Raw genomic sequence first — 26,253 nt, 5'->3', positions numbered from 1 at the left:
CACGCAGCAACTGAGGGAGTCGCGCTGTCAGCGGTGACGTCACTGAGGTAGTGTCGAGGTGTGCGGTGATGATGATGCGTGCGGGAGTGCCGGGGTGTGTGCTATTATGATTATGCATGCGGGAGTGCCGGGGTGTGTGCGGGGATGATGCGTGCGGGAGTGCCGGGGTGTGTGCGGTGATGATGCGTGCGGGAGTGCCGGGGTGTGTGCAGTGATGATGCGTGCGGGAGTGCCGGGGTGTGTGCGTGGATAATGCGTGCGGGAGTGCCGGGGTGTGTGCAGTGATGATGTGTGCGGGAGTGCCGGGGTGTGTGCAGTGATGATGAAAAAAAAAAACCGGATCCGTTTTTTACCGGATCCGTCGCATCAGTTTTTATACACTCTGACACAGATCCGTTGCATCAGGCACAAACCGGATTGTGCCTGATTGCTAAAAACTGATGTGTGAAAGTAGCCTAAGGCAGAGAATGCCTTTTCTACTCTCAAGACAGCTTCTTCTAAAGATCCTGTTCTCAGTCAACCTAATATTGAGCTACCTTTTGTGGTCGATGTAGATGCTTCTGCTGTAGGGATGGCAGCCATTCTTTCACAGAAAAAGAATGGTAACCTTCATCCCTGTGCTTTTTATTCTCAAGCTGCATCTAACTATGATATTGGTGACCGTGAGCTTTTGGCAGTTAAGAGATCCTTTGAGGAATGGAGACACTGGTTGAAGGAGGCTAGGCATGAAGTAACAGTCTTTACCAATCATAAAAACCTATGATATATTGATGCTGCTAAGTATCTAAACACCAGACAGGCCCGGTCTGCAATTTTCTTTGATCAGTTTCATTTCTCAGTGACCTATGATCCTGGATCTAAGAATATTAAAGCTGATGATTAGTTTCATGGTGTTGTTCCAGAGTTGAGAGACAATAATCCTGTTAACCTTTTCATGACCTTGGACATACAGTATATATACAGTTGAAGCTAGAAGTTTACATACATTATCTAAAATGGCCTATATGCATGTTTCTCTCACTATCTGACATGAAATCAGAATAAACCTTTCCCGTTTTAAGTCAATTTGGATTATCAAAATTAATTACATTTGTCAAATGCTGGAATGAGAGAGAGGATGTTTTAAGGCATTTTTATTACTTTCTGCAAAGTCAAATGTTTACATACTTTTCATTAGTATTTGGTACGATTGCCCTTAAACCGTATGACTTGAGTCAAACGTTTTGGATATCCTTCCACAAGATTCTCACTATAGCTAGTAGGAACTTGGGCCTATTCTTCCTGACAGGACAGATGTAACTGAGTCATGTTTGAAGATCGCCTTGCTTGCACCTGCCTTTTCAGCTTTGCCCATAAGTTTTCAATAAAATTGAAATCAGGGTTTTGTGATGGCCACTCCAAAACATTGACTATGTTATCCTTAAGCTACTTTGTAAGCAGTTTGGCAGTATGCTTCGGGTCATAGCCTTCTACAGCCAGACAGACTGTCTGTCAACCGTGACACACCCATGAGACTACCACACTATGGAACTTTGGAAATGGTAAAGGAACTGTATTATATTATGACATTTTTTGCAGCCATAATATATGCAATATATGCAATAACCACATAACAGAATCATATACATATTAAATATCAGTGATGGATAGTGGCCATATAATATCATTTAGGGCCCAATTCATTATTGCATTTGCATCTGTTTTTTTATGATTTTGGTGTTTTGTGCCTTTGTTTTTGCAGGCACTCAATTATTCTTTAAATTTGCACCTTTTTATGTGTTTGCCTTTTTTTGTTTGTTTGTTTTTCAGCTTGTCACTGTGAGCAGAGTTTTGAGTTTCCAGACATTTTTGCCTGATTCTTCATTTGCGACTTCAAAAAGTCACAAAGTGTGTTGCAAATGTAATACAGTACCATCTGCAGTGATTTTATGTATGCTAGAAATGAGTGCAATTTTTGTAACATTTTTAGAAATGAGCAACTATAAAGTAGTAAAAATGATTAAAAACCATAAAAGACATTTTTTTTCTTTGTCAGGGGTGACAAAGGTGACGCCGAAACATGCGCGTCGGGGCCGGGCATCACATGTGCGGGCAAATCCTCTACATCCGGGTCTCCCCTGATAAGGTATCTATTCCTCTCTTTTCACCACTTAAACTTTCTAAACTAATTGTTTTACAAGCGGGCGCTGCTTGTGGTGTGTGCAGCTTGTTGTGCTAAGGCCATTAGTGCTTTATTGTTTTTGGCACACCATTGTTTGCGCATACCCCATGTGGTGTCTCCTCTTTTTTGATTACTCTCTTTTTTGATAACACGGTTACTTTACATGAGACTGGTAGTCACATCCATGTCACATCACCTGTTTCCCAGTTCTGCAATTTTTTTAATTTCATTAATATGTGATATACACATTATGCTGCAGAACTGTGGGTTTCATATTCTGCCTTGATTTTTTTCTCCTGGTCACATTTTTTTTATTATCTACTAATCTAATTGTCACAATTTCTGCCATTTATTGTTCCTGGACTGTTTATTATATGTTACTGACTCTCTGCCCCCATGTTTTACACTACATGTGATGCCCTTTTCTTCTGGTTTGCATTGAGATTGTGGCGGTCTCTTTCATAACTATTAAATACATTTTTTTATTATTTTAAATTATTTTAATAAATTTATTTTTTTACCTCATCGGTTTCTCGTGGAATTTTTTTTTACATTTCTGTGTCTCCCACATGACATTGGTAGTCTGAGCAATGAGAAGTCCTGTTACTTAAACAACCATATCAAATAAACAACAAATTGGACCTTGACAAGACAGGCATCAATGAATTCTATGTTTTAACCCTTGCAGCATACTGTCTTCAGATTACATAGCAAAAACCTGCTGACAGATTCCCTTTAATTTTAGCAGCTACATTCGAAAATATGAATCTATTGCAATTTCTGTTTTATTGAGGCTTTTCACTCTTTTTAACAAGTCAAAAGTGTTTTATTTGGTTAGCGCCCTTGTCAAGTCTAATTTATTTGGTGTAGGTCTAAACTGCTAAAAAACAAATTGCATTCATTGTTACATGTAAAGATTTTTACAGACTAGTAATAAAAGCTCTTCACTCACTCAGTCATTTTTAATAGTATGACATGTAAACTAAAACAAAAGCATTTTCCAATCACATTAGAACACAAGCAATTTATATTAGAGATTTAAGGACTATTTACAGAATATAACCTTAGTAAATGTCATAACTGCATGCATAGAAGCCATTAGGAAGAACAATTCTTGACTCGGTAAGTCACTTAGAGTACATCTGCTCTGTGTTCCTTATTTGTGTTTGTTTTGGCAGTGTTGTCATGTTGATAGGAATTCAATCCTATTACAATGTCATTTAGCGTTCATGGAACGTTAGGATAAGTGCGTATATGGCAGCACTGGACAAGGTCAAACCCACGGAGATAGCGGAACAAAAGCACAAATCTGTAGTATAATGACATTCCAGCGATTTAATTTTCAGCAAAAGCTGCTATCTAAAAAGTTTAAAAACAGTTTTTATATATCATAAAGGGGTTATCCATTAGATCTTTATTTTAACATATGTATTGTAGAGTGATTTTGTGGCATTTTCCAATATCATCCATTAGATTAGGTTCCCATGATGAGTTTTTGATGCTTTATATTTTTGCTGTGGAAAAAAAACGCAATTCCAGCAAAGTGGATGGGATTTACTGAAATCTCAACCCAATGTACTTTTTTTTTTTTTTTCTTTTAACACTGCAAAAACTGACCTGCAGTGTGTGTGTAAAATTCACAACACATCAATTTCTCTTGCCGGTACGCTGAGTTTTATGTGCCTATTTCCCCCATAAAATTGCATTACATGTGGAAAATACAGAGCAAAAAAAAAATGCATATGCATTTTTAATGCATTTCTGCCACAGAAACGCACTAAAAAAGCATGTAATGTGTACATAAGTGCATCAATAAAGTTTTATTAAAGCCAAATACTAGGAAGAATAAAAAACAAAATGGCTTTATTTAAAACATACCAAGAAAAAACAAAAAGACACAGTCAAAATCGCGATTAAAATGCATGTAAAAAAAATGCAAACAAAAACGCAATGAAAAAAGTAAGTAACATAATTTACTCAGTCAGTATGTGCAGAAAACCTGCAACATCACAAAGTCACAATATACTTATCGTGAGAACGTAGCCTTATCGTTCTCTTGCACTTCTTGGTTCAGCTTTCCAGTCCATAAAAGTCAATAAAATGGCTGTTTGAGGAGTAACCAGTTTTGCCTTTTTTTACTTGGTGTACATGCAGCTATTCTGAATCCAGATTTGTTGTTTTTCTTAGTTCTTATGCCTCTCCATTGCTGATATATAGCCCCCGTCTTCTCCATATGTAAATCGACTCTTTTTAACCAAAGGGACATAAACCTCAACTCTTCTCTACGGATGTCTTCTTGAGCGCCATGTTCAATTGGCTAAAAAATACCAGATTTACAAGGAAGAAAGTGCTGTATCTCAGGAAAGGAAAGGAAAGGAGCAGGAAGAAAATAAAACCCATTCAGTAGCTCTTCTACCAGGTCAAAAAAAAGTATAATTTCTTACCGTAAATTCTCTTTCCTTTAGGTCCATCAGCAGCAACACCAATGGAAATTCTATCTTCTTGATACAACTGGTGATAGGGCCAAAATGATCGTGGACACAGAGAACATCCAACCTCAGCGTCTATTTCAGCTGGATGTGCATCTGAGGACAGCTAACATCACATGTTAGTAATGTCATGCACCATGGCACACATGTCAATGTAAGCTACTAGCTCCTGCGCCGGCTGTAGAAGAGGACACCGAGTGGCGGAGAAGAGGAGGAAGGTGAGTAGAATGTATATAGAGTACATATATACCAGGATTTAGGACATATATACAAGGATGGGCCAAAGATGGTGGACATATACCAGAATGGGCCCAGGTTTGGGTCATATTTACCAGGATGGGAGACATGTATACCTAGAAGGGGTCCAGGATGGGGGACATATATATCAGGATGGGGAATATGTAGCAGCAACAAAAAAAAATTGATTTTGTTAATCAGAAAACCCGTTCCTCTTTATTGCATGAATCCAAAAACAGTATGGCCATTTGTCATAATGAAAAGTGTTTTTGTAATAAAATATATATTTTTTTAATCTATCCTAGATTGGATGTGCCCAAATCTTAATACATGTTTGAGGCATTCATCACGTGTTGAGCCTCCTTCCTCCTAACTGTGTCCCTTACTCATTTTAGTCTGTCTCAATATTGACTGTTCTCCTGCCGACACAATTTCGCTCTCTCCACTCTTGTAAATGAGAATCAAAGGTGAAAGCTGATCTAATATGATTTGAACTTAGATTCATTTTCATGACAGGAATAGAAAGCAGAGTAAGTCCACAAAGAGCTGACTGTTGACATTGAGTTTGAACAGAATCAAGCAGTTTGCACTGCATGATAATATATGCAAGCTGTTGAAGTGGTTACAAAAAGTATATAATTTATGTTTACCCATCCTTAAAACATAATACTGGCAAAAAAGCCTGATTTTATTACCTTTTCCCAAAAATAAATTTAAACAACTTTTGGTGTAAATCCCTGCTTAATATGGGCAGGAACTGTACAGGTGATTGAAACATCCATTCACCTCACTGTCTAGCATTCCTTGGTCCCAATATTGTTCAATAGTTTGGGTGTCATGAACTTAAGTCTATGTGCCCACGGGAGAAAGTAACCGCAGATTTTGCCGTGGAAAACCCGCGGATTTTCAAGATTTTCTATATAAATTCGTGGGTTTATGCAAGTACCGACACTCCCCATGTTATCCTATGGGATTTGGGGAGTGCTGAATCAATGCTGCGGTATTTGCGGCTGCGGATTTCCCGCAGCTGCACGTAACTGCATGTCCATTATTCATGAGGAATTATCTGCGGATTTCCCGCCCCTCCACTATGGAGATACAGGTTTACAGTTTCCACAGGTTTACAGCGACAACTCCGCTGATATTCCGCAGCAATAGATTGTGTTATGATCTGGTAACCGTGGACGATCACAAAAAATCCCATTAATAAGGAAAAAACAATACCACAAGAATAGTTGGAAACTATGTTGACCGCAATCCCCTATCTATTGGACAACACTAGAAGTAGCAGTGGGATGTTCCTAACACACCTAGACACCTTGTCACTGCCCGAGAAACTTGCTACACATCAAAGATAGAAATGAGGAATCCTAACTTACCTCGGAGCAGTCCCCAAAGAAGTAGCAAGCCCCCAACATGCAACAGCGGTGATGTAAGAAAACACAATACACAGATAAAAATATAGATCAGCAAAGGTGAGGCCCGACATACTAGATAGAACAGGAAAGGACAGATAACCAATTGCGGACAGCAAAAAAACCTTCAAAAATACCAATCTCCTGATAGGAAGAAGATCTGAGATCACACAGTCTCTCCCCCCACTATATCAGGTACTCTTGTGCTTGACACTTTAAACAGAACTGCAGATATAATGGGAAGAAACAAAATCACAGAACAAATAATATTCTAAAGTGCAAATACTCCAAACATAAACAGGGAGCAAGCTCCCTTTCTTGCTGGAGGAACTGCTCTGCTCACAAAAGCAGAAATACAGATCCTCACATACAAGAAACCAAACACATAACCAAATGGAATATGCAGAAACACTCTTAAGTGCAAATCCAGCAATTAAGCACAAAACCAGCAAACTTATCTGGAGATTATTCAGGCACCAAATAAATGGGAGAAACAGAAGGGAAAACTCCCCACCATCTTCAGAAGCAAGCAGGAAACATTTACCACCGGCGGCCGCCAGGCACAAAATGCTCTCCTAAATAAACTAGGATGATCTGCAATAAGACTTCCTGGATTCCCAATTAATTCCATCACCTGTCTGAATCACAGATTCAAACTTAGCTTCATTACCATTCCTGGCTACCAGAGGGAGCTCCATACCAGCACCCACTCGGATGACATTCACAACAGGATAGCTGCGGATTCCGGGGAGTTGCTGCGTGAACCTACAGAAATACCTGCAGGTACGATCTCCCGTGGGCACATAGCCTAAAGCTCACTTCTCAATAGTTTGACAGAGAGGAGAGCAAGGCCTGAAAGACCAAGACTCGTCCCCACTTCCTGCAATTTGTAGAAGTCCCTCCTGCTAAAAACAGGTTACACTTGGCCACAGTGAATTACATGTTAGACAAAACAATGGCATCAATTCTTCAGCACTCTGAAGTGACTTTACAGGTTAAGAGTATGTTCACACGTTGAGTTTTTGCAGCTTTGTTGTCTGCACTAAAAACACATCCCTTGGCAGGACACATGCAGCGTACAATGCATGCATATTTTATATGTTTATACTTGTATTTTTATTGAATTTGTGTTTTTTTTTTATGCATTCTGACTGAGTGGGTGAAAAACAATAGCTATATGGACATTGGCTGATCTGATGATTCTTTTCACACTTGTTTCTAAAATTTTATTATTCATCTTTAATTCTTATTGGATGGAATGGATTTATGAAGTCTGCATACCCCAAGTTTAATCACTCTTTGAGAAAGCAAAAAGCGAAATGTACGTCAGAGTCTTGGGGAGTCCTGATTATTGTGTAGATCTTTTTCTTATCTATGGTATGTGGGTAATTTTATATTTGCATTTAAACTTTGCAGTATTCTATAATGACGTTATTCTTATCCATTTTGGGAGACATATAAACATACCCAGCATTTCATATCATTATATATCAATGGTATATCTTTTACATACATGATTATCAAATTCATAACAAGCAATATATAATGAATCAGTTGACATATATTTATGTGTCTACCTGGTAACGCAACAACTCAATATTAAATACTGAATGCAAGAGAAAAACGGAATATAGTGCAAAATATGTTAAAGGTTATAACTTATTAATAAAAGTGTGACATGTGAAAAAATTCCCAAAAGAAGAAAAAGTAGTAAAAACAAGCTGGGGCAAACAACAAATTATTAATTATTATTATTATTAATAATAACAACAATGGTAAAATACCATCAGCACATGTCAATGTTGCATAAAACCACAATAAGGTGCAAACACAATCACTAATGAAGATGAAATGACAACAATGCTATGGGAAGCAATTGAGCAGATCTCTATTATGCCTAAATATTAAAATAAAATGCCTGTGTCATGGTTTAAATAATGCAGCCAGAACAACATCTCACATCAAGTAACAGTGGGTGTCACACAGTCACTACCGGGGTTCCACCTGATACACGGGAACCCCCAACAAGTGCCGCAACACACAAGGTACACAGGGAGCACGATACAATGGTGGGCCCTGGCGCAATGGAAAGGGAAGCAGGGTCACCTCCTAAACTTTTTTTGGGAGAAAATTTACCAGCGGTGTCGGGAGTTCAGTAATTGATGATGTATGGTTTCTCTGGATGGGCACAGATCAGGATTTGGAGAGTTTCATGATTAAGCTCAATGAGAACGATCAAAATATAAAGTTGATCTATAAGAGTGGAAGACAATTGGAGTTTTTGGATATCAAAATTTCAATCTCTGATGGTGGTGAAATTAGCACAGACATGTTCCGCAAGCATACGGCCACAAACTCTCTCCTGCACGCATCCTCGTCCCATCTACCCTCAACTATACGAGGTATACCCATGGGCCAGTTTTTGAGGGCTAGGAGGATATGTTCGTCTATTGAGAATTTTAATAAACAATCAGAAGATATAGCTCGTAGGTTTGTGGAACGTGGCTATTAGAGATGAGCGAACCGGTCCCGGTTCGGCTCGAGGTCGGTTCGCCGAACGGAGGTCCCGTTCGAGTTTGGTTCGTCGAACGTTCGACGAACTGAACTCGAACTGCATAGGAAACAATGGCAGGCAATCACAAACACATAAAAACACCTAGAAAACACCCTCAAAGGTGTCCAAAAGGTGACAAACAACTCACAACACAACACAAACACATGGGAAAGTGACAAGGACATATACTCATGCGAAAACAAAACAGCTGGAAAAGGAAAAAGAGGAGGACACACAGATATAGGCATGGCACGCCCTTCTATAATCATGTAAAACACCGCAAGGTGACTCAAAGCGTAGTCTCCCTTTTTTTTCCAAAAATTGGGCCCCACACACACCCACCCCTTCAGTGGCAGCAGTTGTGCCCCAGTTGTACACTTCACAGCTAGATTTGCATCAAGCACATTCAAAAATACGCCATTCTTATCCGTCCCCAGGATGACACCGGGGTAGGTAGCAAAGTCTTTCCTGATCCCAGCTCTGTTCATCTTGGCTTCTTTTAAAAACACAGCAAGCAAGGGTTACTCCAAGCGGAGTCTCCCTTTTTTCCAAAATTGTGCCCCACACACACCCACCCATTCAGTGGCAGCAGTTGTGCCCCAGTTGTACACTTCACAGCTAGATTTGCATCAAGCACATTCAAAAATACGCCATTCTTATCCGTCCACAGGATGACACCGGGGTAGGTAGCAAAGTCTTTCCTGATCCCAGCTCTGTTCATCTTGGCTTCTTTTAAAAACACAGCAAGCAAGGGTTACTCCAAGCGGAGTCTCCCTTTCTTTCAAAAATTGGGCCCCACACACACCCACCCCTTCAGTGGCAGCAGTTGTGCCCCAGTTGTACTCTTCACAGCTAGATTTGCATCAAGCACATTCAAAAATACGCCATTCTTATCCGTCCCCAGGATGACACCGGGGTAGGTAGCAAAGTCTTTCCTGATCCCAGCTCTGTTCATCTTGGCTTCTTTTAAAAACACAGCAAGCAAGGGTTACTCCAAGCGGAGTCTCCCTTTTTTCCAAAAATTGGGCCCCACACACACCCACCCCTTCAGTGGCAGCAGTTGTGCCCCAGTTGTACAATTCACAGCTAGATTTGCATCAAGCACATTAAAAAATACGCCAATCTTATCCGTCCCCAGGATGACACCGGGGTAGGTAGCAAAGTCTTTCCTGATCCCAGCTCTGTTCATCTTGGCTTCTTTTAAAAACACAGCAAGCAAGGGTTACTCCAAGCGGAGTCTCCCTTTTTTCCAAAAATTGGGCCCCACACACACCCACCCCTTCAGTGGCAGCAGTTGTGCCCCAGTTGTACAATTCACAGCTAGATTTGCATCAAGCACATTAAAAAATACGCCAATCTTATCCGTCCCCAGGATGACACCGGGGTAGGTAGCAAAGTCTTTCCTGATCCCAGCTCTGTTCATCTTGGCTTCTTTTAAAAACACAGCAAGCAAGGGTTACTCAAAGCGGAGTCTCCCTTTTTTCCAAAAATTGGGCCCCACACACACCCACCCCTTCAGTGGCAGCAGTTGTGCCCTAGTTGCAAACAGGATGTTTTGATTTGCATCAAGCACATTCCAAATCCACAAGCATTTACTCTCCCCAGGATGACACAGGGGTAGTAAATTCCTTCTGGATCCATGACTTGTTCATTTTGATGAACGTCAGTCTGTCCACATTGTCACTGGACAGACGCGTGCGCTTATCTGTCAGCACACACCCAGCAGCACTGAAGACACGTTCAGAGACAACGCTGGCAGCTGGACATGACAAAATCTCCAAGGCGTAACTGGAGAGCTCTGGACATTTTTCTAGATTTGAAGCCCAAAAGGAGCAAGGCTCCATTTGCAAAGTCATGGCATCGATGTTCATTTGGAGATACTCCTGTATCATCCTCTCCAGCCGTTGACTATGTGTCAGACTTGTTGTCTCTGGTGGCCTTGCAAAAGAGGGTCTAAAAAAATGATGAAAAGATTCCATAAAATTGCTGTTACCAGCACCAGATACGGTCCTACTGGTACGGGTAGACTGTTGAAGATGACGAGACCGTCCCATGTTTGGCAAGTTACAACTGGGAGAATCACTCCCTGCACCTGCACGGTTGTTTGGTGGAAAAGCCGAGCTAAGATCGAGTAACAGCTTCTGCTGATACTCCTGCATACGTGCGTCCCTTTCTATGGCTGGAATTATGTCACAAAATTTGGACTTGTACCGGGGATCTAATAGTGTGGCAATCCAGTAGTCATCGTCACTTCTAATTTTGACAATACGAGGGTCATGTTGGAGGTAGTGCAACAAGAAGGCACTCATGTGTCTTGCGCAGCCATGCGGACCAAGTCCACGCTGTGTTTGTGGCATAGAGGTGCTACCCGTTCTTTCTTCCTCTGACATCTCCCCCCAACCTCTTTCAACTGAAATTTGACCAAGGTCTCCCTCATCCGCTGAGTCTTCCATGTCCATGGACAGTTCGTCCTCCATTTCTTCATGTTCTCCTGCACCTTCCTCAACATCTCGCCTGCTACCATGCGCCCTTGTTGATCCCTGTCCCCCATGGTCCCATGCCTGCCGCCTTGGTGATGATGAACGTCTGGACCTTGGTGATGTTGTTGTGTCTTGCGCATATGAATCCTCCTGTAGTTCATCCCCTTCCTGTTGTCCCACCCCCTGACTCCGAATAGTGTTTAGCGTGTGCTCCAGCATGTAAATGACTGGAATCGTCATGCTGATAATGGCATTGTCAGCGCTAAACATATTCGTCGCCATGTCGAAACTGTGCAGAAGGGTGCATAGGTCCTTGATCTGAGACCACTCCATCAGGGTGATCTGACCCACCTCTGCATCTCGTTGGCCCAGGCTATACGTCATGACGTATTGCACCAGGGCTCGGCGGTGCTGCCACAGTCGCTGTAACATGTGGAGAGTTGAATTCCAGCGTGTCGCCACATCGCATTTCAGGCGATGAACCGGCAGGCCGAAAGACTTCTGGAGCGATGCAAGTCGCTCAGCTGCGGCGCTTGAACGGCGGAAGTGAGCAGACAGTTTTCGTGCCCTGTTCAGAAGGCCATCTAGGCCGGGATAGTGTGTTAAAAATTGCTGGACGACAAGGTTCAACACGTGAGCCATACAAGGTACGTGTGTCACCTTGCCCAGGCGAAGGGCCGCACCCAGGTTTGCAGCATTGTCGCACACGGCCTTACCAGGCTGCAGGTTGAGTGGAGACAACCATTTATTAAACTCGGACCGCAGAGCTGACCACAACTCCTCAGCTGTGTGACTCTTATTCCCAAGACATGTCAAGCTAAAGACCGCCTGATGCCGTTGCGCTCTGCTGCCAGCATAGTAATGAGGGGTGCGTGATTCATTCTGCGCAGTGAGAACGCTGGTGGCCTGACCAGGCAGGCTTGGGGCGGAGGTGGAGGACCCAGATGAGGTGGAGGATGCAGAAGCAGTGGCGGAACTTGGACAGACAGAGGATTGACACACAAGTCGTGGGGACGGCAAGACTTGTGCAGCAGACCCTTCACCATCTATCACCATAGTTACACAGTGCCCAGTCAGCGACATGTAACGTCCCTGTCCATGCTTACTGGTCCAAGTATTGGTGGTGAAATGCACCCGTTGACACACAGTTTCTCAAGGAAGCAGTGATGTTGTGTGCGACATGCTGGTGTAGCGCGGGCACACCTTTCTTAGAGAAGTAGTGGCGACTAGGCATCTGGTACTGGGGCACAGCAACAGACATAAGGTCTCTAAAATCCTGTGTGTCCACTAGGCGGAAAGGCAGCATTTCGGTAGCCAACAGCTTACAGAGGGATAGAGTCAACCTCTTCGCTTTGTCATGGGTCGCAGGAAGTGGCCTTTTATTTGACCACATCTGAGGGACAGAGATCTGGCTGCTGTGTGTAGACGGTGTTGAGTAGGGTGCCCCTGGAAAAATGCAGGTTTGTGAGGAAAGTGCTGGCGGAGACATGATGTTGCCTTCATCCAACGTTGGTGCTATCGATGTCTGAGAGAGCTGTACACACTCACTTGTTTCCCCTTCCAAACCAACTGACGACCTACCAAGCAAACTGCCTGTTGCGGTTACAGTGGTGGAAGTTGTGGGTGGAAAAACAGGTGTGACAGCTGTCCCCACAGTCCTAGAAGATGACGAGCGCGCGGATGCACTGGAAGGGGCAGGCGGTGGATGGTTCGCTCCGCTAGGCCGCATTGCAGCACGGTGAGCTTCCCACCGGGCCATATGATATTTATTCATGTGACGATTCATGGAAGAAGTTGTCAAACTGCTGAGGTTTTGACCTCTACTAAGAGAACCATGACAAATTTTACAGATCACATAATTTGGGCGATCTTTTTCTATGTCAAAAAAGGACCAGGCTAGGCAAGGCTTAGAGGCCATGCGACCTGTTGATCCACCCCGAATAATGCTCAGAGGCAGAGTGGTGGCTGAGGATGCAGTTGTAGACGTGCTACCAGTACTCCGACTCTGTCCAGGAAGGCGCAAGGTAACTTCGTCATCAGTTGCATCCTCCTCCACCACCTCTGTTGACCTCCTCGAGTGCCTGACTGTGGGTTGACAGTAGGTGGGATCTAGAACTTCATCATCAATTGTTGTGTTTGCACTCCCCTCCTCCTCAGACCGAGCCTCTTCTTGCCCTGACCGAATATTTAAGTTGTCATCCCAATCGGGTATCTGCGTCTCATCTTCATCAGTATGTTCTTCATTGTCTTTAACCACAGGTGTTACAGTTTGTGACAAAGGGTCAACATTATGCTCAGAAACTTGGTCATCACGGCCTGAATCAGAGTCACAAAGGTTCTGGGCATCACTGCAGACCATTTCCTGGTCTGTACTCACTGTAGCTTGGGAGCAGACCTCTGATTCCCAGGCTATAGTGTGACTGAACAGCTCTGCAGACTCACCCATCTCAGTTCCACCATACTGTGCAGGGCTGATGGAGACTTCAGAGCTGGGAGAAAGCAAGTTTGATTGGGATGACAACTCAGAGGACTGGTGTTTTTTGGATGCAGTACTTGAAGTGGCTGAGAGGGCACTTGTTGGACCACTTGAGATCCATTCAAGCATTTTCCTTTTTTGGCCATCATCTACCTTTGTTCCTGTTGTTCGTGTCCGTAAAAAAGGGAGCACATCGGATTGTCCACGGTAAGTAGTAGACATCTTACTTTTGCTGGTAGATGGTCTATCTTCAGCAGATGATAATGGAGCTTTGCCACCTTCCCCACGGACAAAACCTTTTTTGCCTTTTCCACCACGCCTCTTCCCCTTTCCACCAGCATCTGTCATTTTGCCACTCATGTTGATTGCGACAAGATTGTGCACTTAAAATGTGGTAGTAAAAATTGAGAGGTGGTGTAGATTGCAGCGGTGGTCTAGCTTTATTAACAGCAGAATAATAAAGAATAAATATCCCTGACAATGCAACTACGGCCCTTAAACTTGCAGCAAAAATTGCTAGTATAATGGCTTAATTATAATGAGTTGGAGTGTGCAATGCAGGCAGAGGTGCTGCAAATGTCTTTGCACTAGTGGGACTATAGCGAAGTCCAATAGCAACGTTTAGGATGCCACTAGGTACACTGAGTGTTTGCTAGTATAATGGCTTAGTTATAATGAGTTGGAGTGTGCAATGCAGGCAGAGGTGCTGCAAATGTCTTTGCACTAGTGGGACTATAGCAAAGTCCAATAGCCACGTTTAGGATGCCACTAGGTACACTGAGTGTTTGCTAGTATAATGGCTTAGTTATAATGAGTTGGAGTGTGCAATGCAGGCAGAGGTGCTGCAAATGTCTTTGCACTAGTGGGACTATAGCAAAGTCCAATAGCCACGTTTAGGATGCCACTAAGTACACTGAGTGTTTGCTAGTATAATGGCTTAGTTATAATGAGTTGGAGTGTGCAATGCAGGTAGAGGTGCTGCAAATGTCTTTGCACTAGTGTGACTAGACAACAGTCCAATAGCCACGTTTAGGATGCCACTAGGTACACTGAGTGTTTGCTAGTATAATGGCTTAGTTATAATGAGTTGGAGTGTGCAATGCAGGCAGAGGTGCTGCAAATGTCTTTGCACTAGTGGGACTATAGCAAAGTCCAATAGCCACGTTTAGGATGCCACTAGCTACACTGATTGTTTGCTAGTATAATGGCTTAGTTATAATGAGTTGGAGTGTGCAATGCAGGCAGAGGTGCTGCAAATGTCTTTGCACTAGTGGGACTATAGCAAAGTCCAATAGCCACGTTTAGGATGCCACTAAGTACACTGAGTGTTTGCTAGTATAATGGCTTAGTTATAATGAGTTGGAGTGTGCAATGCAGGTAGAGGTGCTGCAAATGTCTTTGCACTAGTGTGACTAGACAACAGTCCAATAGCCACGTTTAGGATGCCACTAGGTACACTGAGTGTTTGCTAGTATAATGGCTTAGTTATAATGAGTTGGAGTGTGCAATGCAGGCAGAGGTGCTGCAAATGTCTTTGCACTAGTGGGACTATAGCAAAGTCCAATAGTCACGTTTAGGATGCCACTAGGTACACTGAGTGTTTGCTAGTATAATGGCTTAGTTATAATGAGTTGGAGTGTGCAATGCAGGTAGAGGTGCTGCAAATGTCTTTGCACTAGTGTGACTAGACAACAGTCCAATAGCCACGTTTAGGATGCCACTAGGTACACTGAGTGTTTGCTAGTATAATGGCTTAGTTATAATGAGTTGGAGTGTGCAGAGGACAGGAGGGTACAGTGCCAGGATTGTGGGGGTCTGGGTAGAGGAATGGAAGCCTGCCTTTTTATCCCTCCTAATGGGGAAATGCAGCGACGAAATCCCTGACCTTTGCTACACAGACGCTGTCGCTGTTTTCAGGACCTGTCACCTATGGCTCTGACCCTGCCGGTACGAGCCCTTAAAAGGACTGATGGAAAGTGCTATCCCTATGCTGTCCAGCGCTGTGTATGGAGCGCATACAGCTGTATCAGCGATAGGACTCAGGACGCAGCTGCCCAAGTGATGTCTGACACCAAGGACGCAGAAGAGATAATGGCGTCCTGGAGGAAAATGTCCGGTTTTATAATGCAGGGACATGTGACATGGACATCCTATCACACATGCCGTTGCTTCTCTGGCTAAAAGTCCACTTAGCTGTGTGTGTGTCTGGGATTGGCTGACATGCTGGCCCGCCCCACTACACGCGCGCGATTAGGGAAGGAAGACAAGGAAAAAAAAAAAAAAATGGCGATCGCCATTGTACAAACAGCAGTGATCTGAAGGCGTTGTTCCCGCACACTATACACTGAAATGTCATAATAGTGTGAGTCACAGAGTGACTTACACTATTACAGCGGAAAGCCAGCTAGGAATTAGCTGTTTTTTTGCTGCTAGAACCGTTCTCGAACGTTTCTAGAACTATCGAGCTTTTGCAAAAAGCTCGAGTTCTAGTTCGATCTAGAACAGGCCCCAAAATCACTCGAGCCTAGAACTGGAGAACCTCGAACCGCGCTCAACTCTAGTGGCTATAGTCACAGGAACATTAGAAGGGGCTATAGGAAGGCCCTCAAAACCAATAGAGATGATTTACTATATGGTGCTTGCAAGAATCGTGATAACATCAATGATAATGCAACTCGGATAATCACCTCATATAATGCACAATGTAATGATTTAAGGGCAATTAATGAAAAACATTGGAAAGTGTTGATGATGGATCTTGTATTGAAAAAAGATATATTCAAGACCATTAATGGTAGCGAGATGGTCGCGTAACTTAAGCGACATTCTCGTCCATAGCCATTACGAAGTAAATCAGACTGTCAAAAAAACCTTTTGTAAATAACCCATTAAATGGTTTTTATCCATGTGGCCTGTGTAATGCATGCTGCAATTGTGTCAAAACAAACATTTTTAAGAATCATGAGGGGTCAAAAACGTTCAATATTCGCAAAATATTGAACTGTTCATCAAGAGGAGTGATATATCAGGCAGAGTGCCCTTGTGCTAAAATATATATAGGTCTTACAACCCGAGAATTCAAAGTTCGAGCTCTGGAACATCTAAAAGATATTCTTAATGCACATACTGTGGAAGATATATCCACATTAAAAACAATACCACGCCACTTCTGCACTTTTCATGGTTACAATCCTAAAGGTTTGAAGTTTTGGGTCATTGACCAGGTTAATCTTGGGCCAAGAGGGGGTGATTTGAGCCTTGCTTTGGCAAAGATTTAATGTAAATAGATATATCGGCTTGGGTCCCTGGCCCCACAAGGACTCAATGAAAATAATGGGTTTGGATCTTTTTTATGATCTGCAATTAACGCTTCTAATTAAACTTGTCCCTTTAACAAAGGTTTATATGTTTTTCCCTTGAAATGTATGTTCTATATTTGAACTTGTAATGTAAGCTCCCTCTGCTATCGGTGTGTTGTTTTCATGGGTGGGTTATGTTTTTATTCTATCTTTTCTTCATTTTATTCTAGTCATAGAACTCAATCCGACACAGTTGGTTCATATATAAATGCGCCATGGAATATTTTGGAAGAACATGACCTTATATAAGGATATCGTAATCTAGAGGATAATCAACAGACCCAAAGAACAAAATTGGATCAAGGAATATCAATAAATCTATAATTATGAGCAATTTAGCATACTTAGTAACTTGTTATTTAACAATAATTAGCACAACAATTGATATGTGAATGTTCCATATATATTCATGCATGATATTCCTGAGGGGGATATGTTCAGGTATTAGTTATGGTCGTTAGACTATTCTTTTTTTTGTTTGTTTAATATTATAATAAGGGGCGGCTTTTCTTATATACAGAGCGCATTTATTGATATATAAAATGTATGGGAGTATGGTAATTCACCTGGACTATTTCATATTCGGTAGTGTGCATGCGCTGTTTTCCGCTCCTTGAACTTCCGGGTGCGGGCATCATGTGATCCAGAGCGTGTCCTGCTTGCGGGTCAGCGCGCGCAGCCCGGAAGTTCCATTCAGAGGTAGGCGGCAACATCACTATTCGCCAACAGAGTGCCGGAGATGACATGACTAGAGTCAATAGGCATTCACATATATGAACACACGCCATTGGCTGACAGCTACTATAACAACACTGATGTTTCCCCATCTTGACACGCCCCTTTTGAGAAAGCGAGCGGCGAAACGTACGTCAGGAAGGAACCACCTATTGAGGTAGCTAATTTACTGTACGACTTTTCCAGCATTGAACTATTGTTTTGTGATGCTAACATTATTGATTGTACATAGCCTGTATATTTGACATATATTATAATCACTGACATCATGGCGTTATAATTTACTAGCAATTGGTAGGTATGTATAAGTCACCAGCTGATAACTGTGGGATTATATCTGACACTTATTCCAAACCACTACACGGAGGTATATGGCAGCATACATGTGATTAGTATATGGTTAGTCAAACATATAGTTTGAGTAGAGAATAATTTCTGCACATAATATCATTGAATCTTGGCTAGTTCACATGTGTGCATTATATATATATATATATATATATATATATATATATATATATATATATATATATATATATATATATATATATACACACACACATATATGTATGCATATGTATGTGTCTTTACCAATTAGCAATACTATGTATTAGTCACTATATCGTTGGGTTACTGTTGCACTATATGCTGTTATAACCTGTGTTATGGATTTCTAACAATCTATGCTGCAATTAATGCTTCCAATTCAACTTGTCTTTCTAACGAAGGTTCATATGTTGTTCTTTAAAAATCTATGGCAAAAATATGGCTATATAGAATAAGAAATTAAATTATTGATTATTTTAAACCATATGATGCCAGTGGTTGGAATAATTGTCTGGTAATATTATAATTGCCAGAATAATTTTCTGGTGACATAACAATTGCAATTCTGTTGATGGGTTGTTCCTTTTATATTGGTGGATACAAATTGTAATAATTATATCTGGTTTCATTGCGCCCCACCCAGGTGGCTCTTCTGTTTTTTATTTATGAATGAAATGAATCACAAACAAAAATTGAATTACCGTATATTTCTATAAATTCATTGGTGTATATTAACTTCTTACCCAGCTGTGGTTGATTCTAGACTGTTTTTTTGGTAATTGCATACCTCCCAACCGTCCCGGATACAGCGGGACTCTCACGCTTTTGAGCCTTTGATCCCGAGTCCCGCCCGTGAGTCTATTTATCCCGTGCTCTGCCCACCCACTGTAGCCCCGCCTCGCTGTTTCTCCCTTCTATTCATTACAGAGTCGAGTGCGCACCTTGAAACTCCTGTGACTGCTGCTGAGGTATGAATCACCCCCTGCAGCAGAGCCGACCCCCCCCAGCACCAGAGCGGACATCCCCAGCACCAGAGTGGACACACCCCCCCCCATCCCCCAGAGCGGACATCTCCAGCTCCGGAGCCTGTGCTTCCCTGCAGCTGTTCTCTCTGACTCCCCCTGTGTGGCTTCTCACTGCTGCAGACACACGGGGAATCAGGAAGCTGAGGAGAAAGTGCAACCAACACTTCTCTCTCCTGCAGATAGCACTGGCAATAGCAATAACCTATGCAGAGTTACATCTGCAGACTTCTATTAGCTTACCGATCAGTGGTCTCCTGCCTGTGGAGCTGCTGGGTCCTAGCTGTCCAACAGCTTCAGCTCTGCTTTATCCTGGCTCCCCTACCAGTTAAAGGGAACCTGTCAGCAGATATTTCACAATAAAACTAAAAGATTCCCCCTCTGCAGCTCCTGGGCACCATTCTAGAAAGGTTCCTATTGTTATTGTGCCCCCTTTGAGACCTAAAAAAATACTTTATAAAGTCTTACCTTTTTGTACGCAAATGTTTTTTATGGTCACGGGGGCGGCCTGTCTGGCGTCCGTTATTCCCCCTCCTGCCGCTTTACGCCGTCCCCCATTGCTCATTTACATACACGAGGACACCCTCCTCATGTAACTGTCCTGCCGAAGTCTCGCGCATGCCCAGTGCCAATCTCACGGGACTGAGCACTGTGCAAAGTGTGAACGCTTTTGAGGTGATTGCGCAGGCGCGAGATTATGGGTGGCGCTGTGATTGTCATCAGCAGCGTCATCCAAGTACCCGCCCATAATCTCGTGCCCGCGCTTCTTACTCTGCCTCCACTGTTATGCGCAAGCGCTGGCCATATCATGCACGTTACCTATTACCGCGGGCACGAGATTATGGGCGGATACTTGGATGACGCTGCTAATGACAACCACAGCGCCGCCCATAATCTTGCGCCTGCAGTAATAGGTTAACGTGGTTCATATGGCCAGTGCTTGCGCATAACGGTGGAGACAGAGTGAGAAGCGCGGGCACGAGATTATGGGCAGGTACATGGATGACGCTGCTGATGACAATCACTGCGCCGCCCAAAATCTCGCGCCTGCACAATCACCTCAAAAGCGTTCACACTTTGCACAGTGCTCAGTCCCGCGAGAGTGCCACTGGGCATGCGCGAGACTTCGGGAGGACAATTACATGAGGAGGGCGTCCTCGTGTGTGTAAATGAGCAATGGGGGACGGCGTACAGCGGCAGGAGGGGAAATAATGGACGCCAGACAGCCCGCCCCCGTGACCATAAAAACACATTTGCATACAAAAAGGTAAGACTTTATAAAGTATTTTTCTAGGTCTCAAAGGGGGCACAATAGCAACAGGAACCTTTCTAGAATGCAGCCCAGGAGCTGCAGAGGGGGAATCTTTTATTTTTTATTGCGAAATTTCTGGTGACAGGTTCCCTTTAAAGTGAACCTGTCAGGTGCAATATGCACTCAGAGCCAGGAGCAGTCCTGGGTACATATTGCTAATCCCTCCCTAACTGTCCCTGTATACACTAGCATAGATTTAAGAGATCTTTAGAAAAAGTATTTTTAAAGATCTTATATCTTATGCTAATGAGCGCGGGGACTAGTCCCAAGGTCGTTACTTCACTTGGCTAGTCGGCTTACATAGCATGTTAGTACTCACACAGGGGCGTAATAACATGCTAACATGCTATGTGAGCCGACTTGCCAAGTGAAGTAACGCCCTTGGGACTAGTCCCCGCGCTCATTAGCATAAGATATAAGATCTTTAAAAATACTTTTTCTAAAGATCTCTTTATCTATGCTAGTGTATACAATGACAGTTAGGCAGGGATTAGTAATATGCACCCAGAACTGCTCCTGGCTCTGAGTGCATATTACACCTGACAGGTTCACTTTAAAGGGAACCTGTCACCAGATTTGGTGACTATAAGCTGCAGTCACCACCAGTGGGGTCTTAGAATACTGTATATAACATGTTGTATATAAGAGCCCAGGTCGCTGTGTAGAAAGTAAAAATCACTTTATAATACCCACGTAAGGGGCGGTGCGGTGCAGACTGGTCGGATGGGTGACAGGTTCCCTTTAATCTCTGTTGGACGGGCTGCCCAACTGGTTCTTCTCTGCTGGATCATGGCTGCCCAATCGGTTCTTCTCTGCTGGATCATGGCTGCCCAATCGGTTCTTCTCTGCTGGATCATGGCTGCCCAACCGCTTTGGCTCTGCTGCGTCTTGGCTGCCCAACCGGCCACCGCCACCGCCATCCACGGGTTGTGGTGATGGTGGACACCATCGCTGGGGTGAAGGTACGGGGACTCCCGGGAGCGGTGTAAGGGCGCAGCTAGGTGTTGACTCCTTCGTGGGTAGGGGATGTTGGTCCAGGGGCCCGCATTGGTCAGGGGCTGGGGTGCAGGGCGCAAGGTGGCGGTGCAGCGCGGTGCGGTGCCTGAGGGCACTGGTGTACTCACGATTAAACCACACAGAGTCACTGGTAAACCAAACGGAGTGACGAACGGGGCCCGCAGCCGGCTGCAGTTTCTCCAGATAGGTTGGTAATGTCCGCCTTTCTCCTGCACCTGTATGTGATCTTGGCTACTGTGCCTGGGCACTGGTAGCCCGCTCCCCGGCGTATATGTGTCGTAGGAGCCCCAGTTGCCGCAGACGCTGGCCCCTTGGATCTTTGGCCTCTGCCAGTGGCTCCTATCCGGACGGGTTGGGCTGTGGCCTTCAATCAGCCGCCGGAGCAGTGTGACAGCTGTGCAGCCCCGCGCCGGTGATCGGTGACTGGGTGAGAGTGAGTGAATGAGTCAGTGAGTGAGTGAGAGAGAGAGTGAGTGAGTGATTTTCTGACAAGCAATGAATTTATATCACTTCTGGGCATGCTCAGAAGTAAAAACCGGATACGATACAGGCTTCCGGCGTTTGAAGCATGCCGCCATATCCGGCTCACATAGACTTTCATTATGCACCATGCCGCACAGCGCTGCACCTGGCGCTATGCATTTTTTTGCCGCTGGCAAAAACGTTCCTCTCTGCGTCCTGTGCAGCCGCCGAAGTGACGATTTTTGCCGCATCCGGCAAAAAACGGATCAAACGCAAGTACATGCGGCACAATCCGGCGCTAAGAAAACTCTGAGGAAAAACCGCACCCGGTGGCAAAAAAAAAACTGATGCGTTTTTCCCGCAAAGCGCCGGATTATGCCGCACAGCAAAAACCTGATGTGTGAACATACCCTTAACTGCACACCATGTTCAGCCCTCCTCCTGGGTCCTAGCTGCCTGCACACCCTGTTCAGCTCTCCTCCTGGGTCCTAGCTGCCTGCACACCCTGTTCAGCCCTCCTCCTGGGTCCTAGCTGCCTGCACACCCTGTTCAGCTCTCCTCCTGGGTCCTAGCTGCCTGCACACCCTGTTCAGCCCTCCTCCTGGGTCCTAGCTGTCTGCACACTCTGTTCAGCCCTCCTCCTGGGTCCTAGCTGTCTGCACACCCTGTTCAGTCCTCCTCCTGGGTCCTAGCTGCCTGCACACCCTGTTCAGCTCTCCTCCTGGGTCCTAGCTGCCTGCACACCCTGTTCAGCTCTCCTCCTGGGTCCTAGCTGCCTGCACACCCTGTTCAGCTCTCCTCCTGGGTCCTAGCTGCCTACACACCCTGTTCAGCTCTCCTCCTGGGTCCTAGCTGCCTGCACACCCTGTTCAGCCCTCTTCCTGGGTCCTAGCTGTCTGCACACCCTGTTCAGCCCTCCTCCTGGGTTCTAGCTGTCTGCACACCCTGTTCAGCTCTCCTCCTGGGTTCTCGCTGCCTGCACACCCTGTTCAGCTCTCCTGCTGGGTCCTAGCTGCCTGCACACCCTGTTCAGCTCTCCTCCTGGGTCCTAGCTGCCTGCACACCCTGTTCAGCCCTCCTCCTGGGTCCTAGCTGCCTGCACACCCTGTTCAGCCCTCCTCCTGGGTCCTAGCTGTCTGCACACCCTGTTCAGCTCTCCTCCTGGGTCCTAGCTGCCTGCACACCCTGTTCAGCTCTCCTCCTGGGTCCTAGCTGCCTGCACACCCTGTTCAGCCCTCCTCCTGGGTCCTAGCTGTCTGCACACCCTGTTCAGCCCTCCTCCTGTGTCCTAGCTGTCTGCACACCCTGTTCAGCTCTCCTCCTGGGTCCTAGCTGTCTGCACACCCTGTTCAGCCCTCTTCCTGGGTCCTATCTGCCTGCACACCCTGTTCAGCCCTCCTCCTGGGTCCTAGCTGCCTGCACACCCTGTTCAGCTCACCTCCTGGGTCCTAGCTGTCTGCACACCCTGTTCAGCCCTCTTCCTGGGTCCTAGCTGCCTGCACACCCTGTTCAGCTCTCCTCCTGGGTCCTAGCCGCCTGCACACCCTGTAGTTAACTCCCTGCCTGTTCTGCACATTGCTGATCTGTGGTGGCTCAGAGCGATCATGGACAGCTTCTGCAGTTTCAGTTTGATGGATGAGTGTGGATGGGGAGTGGATATGGGTGTGGCTGTTTGTAAAATGGGTGTGGTTAGGGGCGTGGCCTAAAATTGTGCGCCGCAAACTTTGTCCCTCTTTCCCTTCTTTAAAAGTTGGGAGGTATGTAATTGTGTTCCATGAAGTGTACATATTAATCATGGACCCTTAAGTTGAATCACCTCCTAAACTTGCCTGAGGCTGATCCCTGCACTCCCTAACATCACTATATGGGTTCTTTCACCCCATCGTCGATCACGTGGCTATCCCTGTCTTTCCCTGAATTCAGCCCTGTCTAGTGAGCAGGGCAGTGGGAATGCTAGTCCCGCTCTAGGTTTAAGACACAGAAAGGATTAGACAGACAGTAGTAAAATAAACAGCAATCATACAAAGCCCTCAAAATGACAGGAGTGAGTAATAAGCAATGGACCTGAGAGAATAAAAACAAAGACACAGATTTCACAGAGTACATGATCTCTGAATGACTTCCTGGTCCTCAGCTCTCAGGTGCCGTTTGGAGTCAAGCTAGGCAGAAGCTATCACCTGCATTTACCTGGACTGGGAGGGAAGTCTTTATAGTAGATGTAATTACAAACACAGAACAGCTGGCTCTAACTTTCATTCAGAACATAGATCAGAGAAACTACTTAACCTATTATTATTATTAATAATAATGATAATAATTTGTTCTTTGCCCCAGCTTGGTTTTACTATTTTTTGTCTTCTTTTTGGAATTTTGCTACAGATTTGTAAAAAAATCTTATTGTATTTTAATTATCACGGTACAGTGATGGAGGGAAAAGAGGGATGTAGGCGCCCTGTTCCCAGAACCAGGCTTAGGCTACGTGCGCACGTTGCGTCGTGTCACTGGAGAAAATTTTGCAGTGATCTGACAGCACATGTGCGCTTCAAAATCGCTGCAGAAAACCTGAGTAATGGATGCAGTGTGTCTGCAGAATAGATGCCGATTTCATGCGCTCTGGATGCTGCCTCTCCCATAGACAGAGTGGGAGCAGCATCCAAAGTGCATGAAAGAAGTGACATGCTGCATTTTTGAAAGCAGAGATTTTGTCAAATTTTTGACTCTCAAATCGCTGCGTTCTAAAAAGCATCGTGCGCATGGATTATGCACAATCTTCATACATTGAGGACACAGGATGCATGCATTTACGCTGCAGTGCTAGACACAGCATAAATGCATGCAATACACACACGTGCGCACATAGCCTTAAGCGGGCTTTACACGCTACGATATATCTAACGAGATGTCGGCGGGGTCACGTCATAAGTGACGCACATCCAGCATCGCTAGTGAAATCATAGCGTGTGACAGCTATGAACGAGCAGAAATACTCACCTTCTCGTTCATCGTTGACACGTCGCTCATTTTCTAAAAATGGAACGTCCTGTTGTTCATTGTTCCCGAGGCAGCACACATCGCTCCGTGTGACACCCCGGGAACGATGAACTGCAGCTTACCTGCGTCCCGCCGGCAATGCTGAAGGAAGGAGGTGGGCGGGATGTTTACGTCCCACTCATCTCCGCCCCTCCGCTTCTATTGGACAGCCGCTGTGTGACGTCGCTGTGACGCCGAACGTCCCTCCTCCTTCAGGAAGAGGATGTTCGCTGCCCACAGCGAAGTCGTTTGGAAGGTAAGTACGTGTAACGGGGGGTTACAGCATTGTGCGACACGGGCAAGAAATTGCCTGTGTCGCACAAACGATGGGGGCGGGTGCGATCGCAAATGTGATCGCACGATAAATTGTAACGTTTAAAGCAGGCTTTACCCTGAGAGGGGCATGACTAAGTGCCTAAAACCAGTCTTCACCAGACCCTCTGATGGTGAGGTATTACTCCAGGGCAGCTCCTGATTGTCACGGTCCACCAAAGGGGCTGGACAGGAAAAGGGATACAGTGCCGTTAGAGAAGACAAAAGAGGGACAACCCATGACACTTACCCTGATATCCCTAAACTGGTTCTTTCATCCCATGCGGCGATCACATTCCTATCCGTCTTATCCTATAAAAAACCCTTTATAGTGCACAGGGCAACGAGAACACCGGTCTCACTCTACATTAAAGACACAGAGGGGATAAGACAGACAGGAGTAAGAGAAACAGCAATTGTATGAGGCACCCAAATGACAAGGAGTAAAGGGAATGGATAAGTGAGCCAAACTGAAATGGGATTAAAAGAAAGGGAAAACACCACACAACATCCATGCAGCAATCTTCAGCTACGACTCCAAAAACTATTTCTTAGTCAACAGCTCAAAGACCACTACTGAGGCTAGCTATGGCAATACTATCACTGGCAATTCCCTCAGATGAGATGGGAGTATTTATAGCAGAGATGAATGAGAAACTCAGAACAGCCGACATCTGGCTTTTCATCCTGAATTAGGAAACCAGAAAAACTGCTTAACCCTTGCAGCACCAGATCAAGGAGAATCTGCACAGCCAGCAGTTTCACCTGTGCAAGTGTGCATGTCACCCTGTGCTACGACCTTCTGACACTGGAATAGAGGGGACCATTCTCCATTGTGGTACCCTCATGACAAATACACAAAGAA

Source organism: Anomaloglossus baeobatrachus, chromosome 3 (assembly GCF_048569485.1).
Source record: "Anomaloglossus baeobatrachus isolate aAnoBae1 chromosome 3, aAnoBae1.hap1, whole genome shotgun sequence".
Taxonomy (NCBI): Eukaryota; Metazoa; Chordata; class Amphibia; order Anura; family Aromobatidae; genus Anomaloglossus; species Anomaloglossus baeobatrachus.
The sequence above is the reverse complement of the archived record's forward strand: the minus strand, read 5'-3'. Positions refer to the sequence as shown.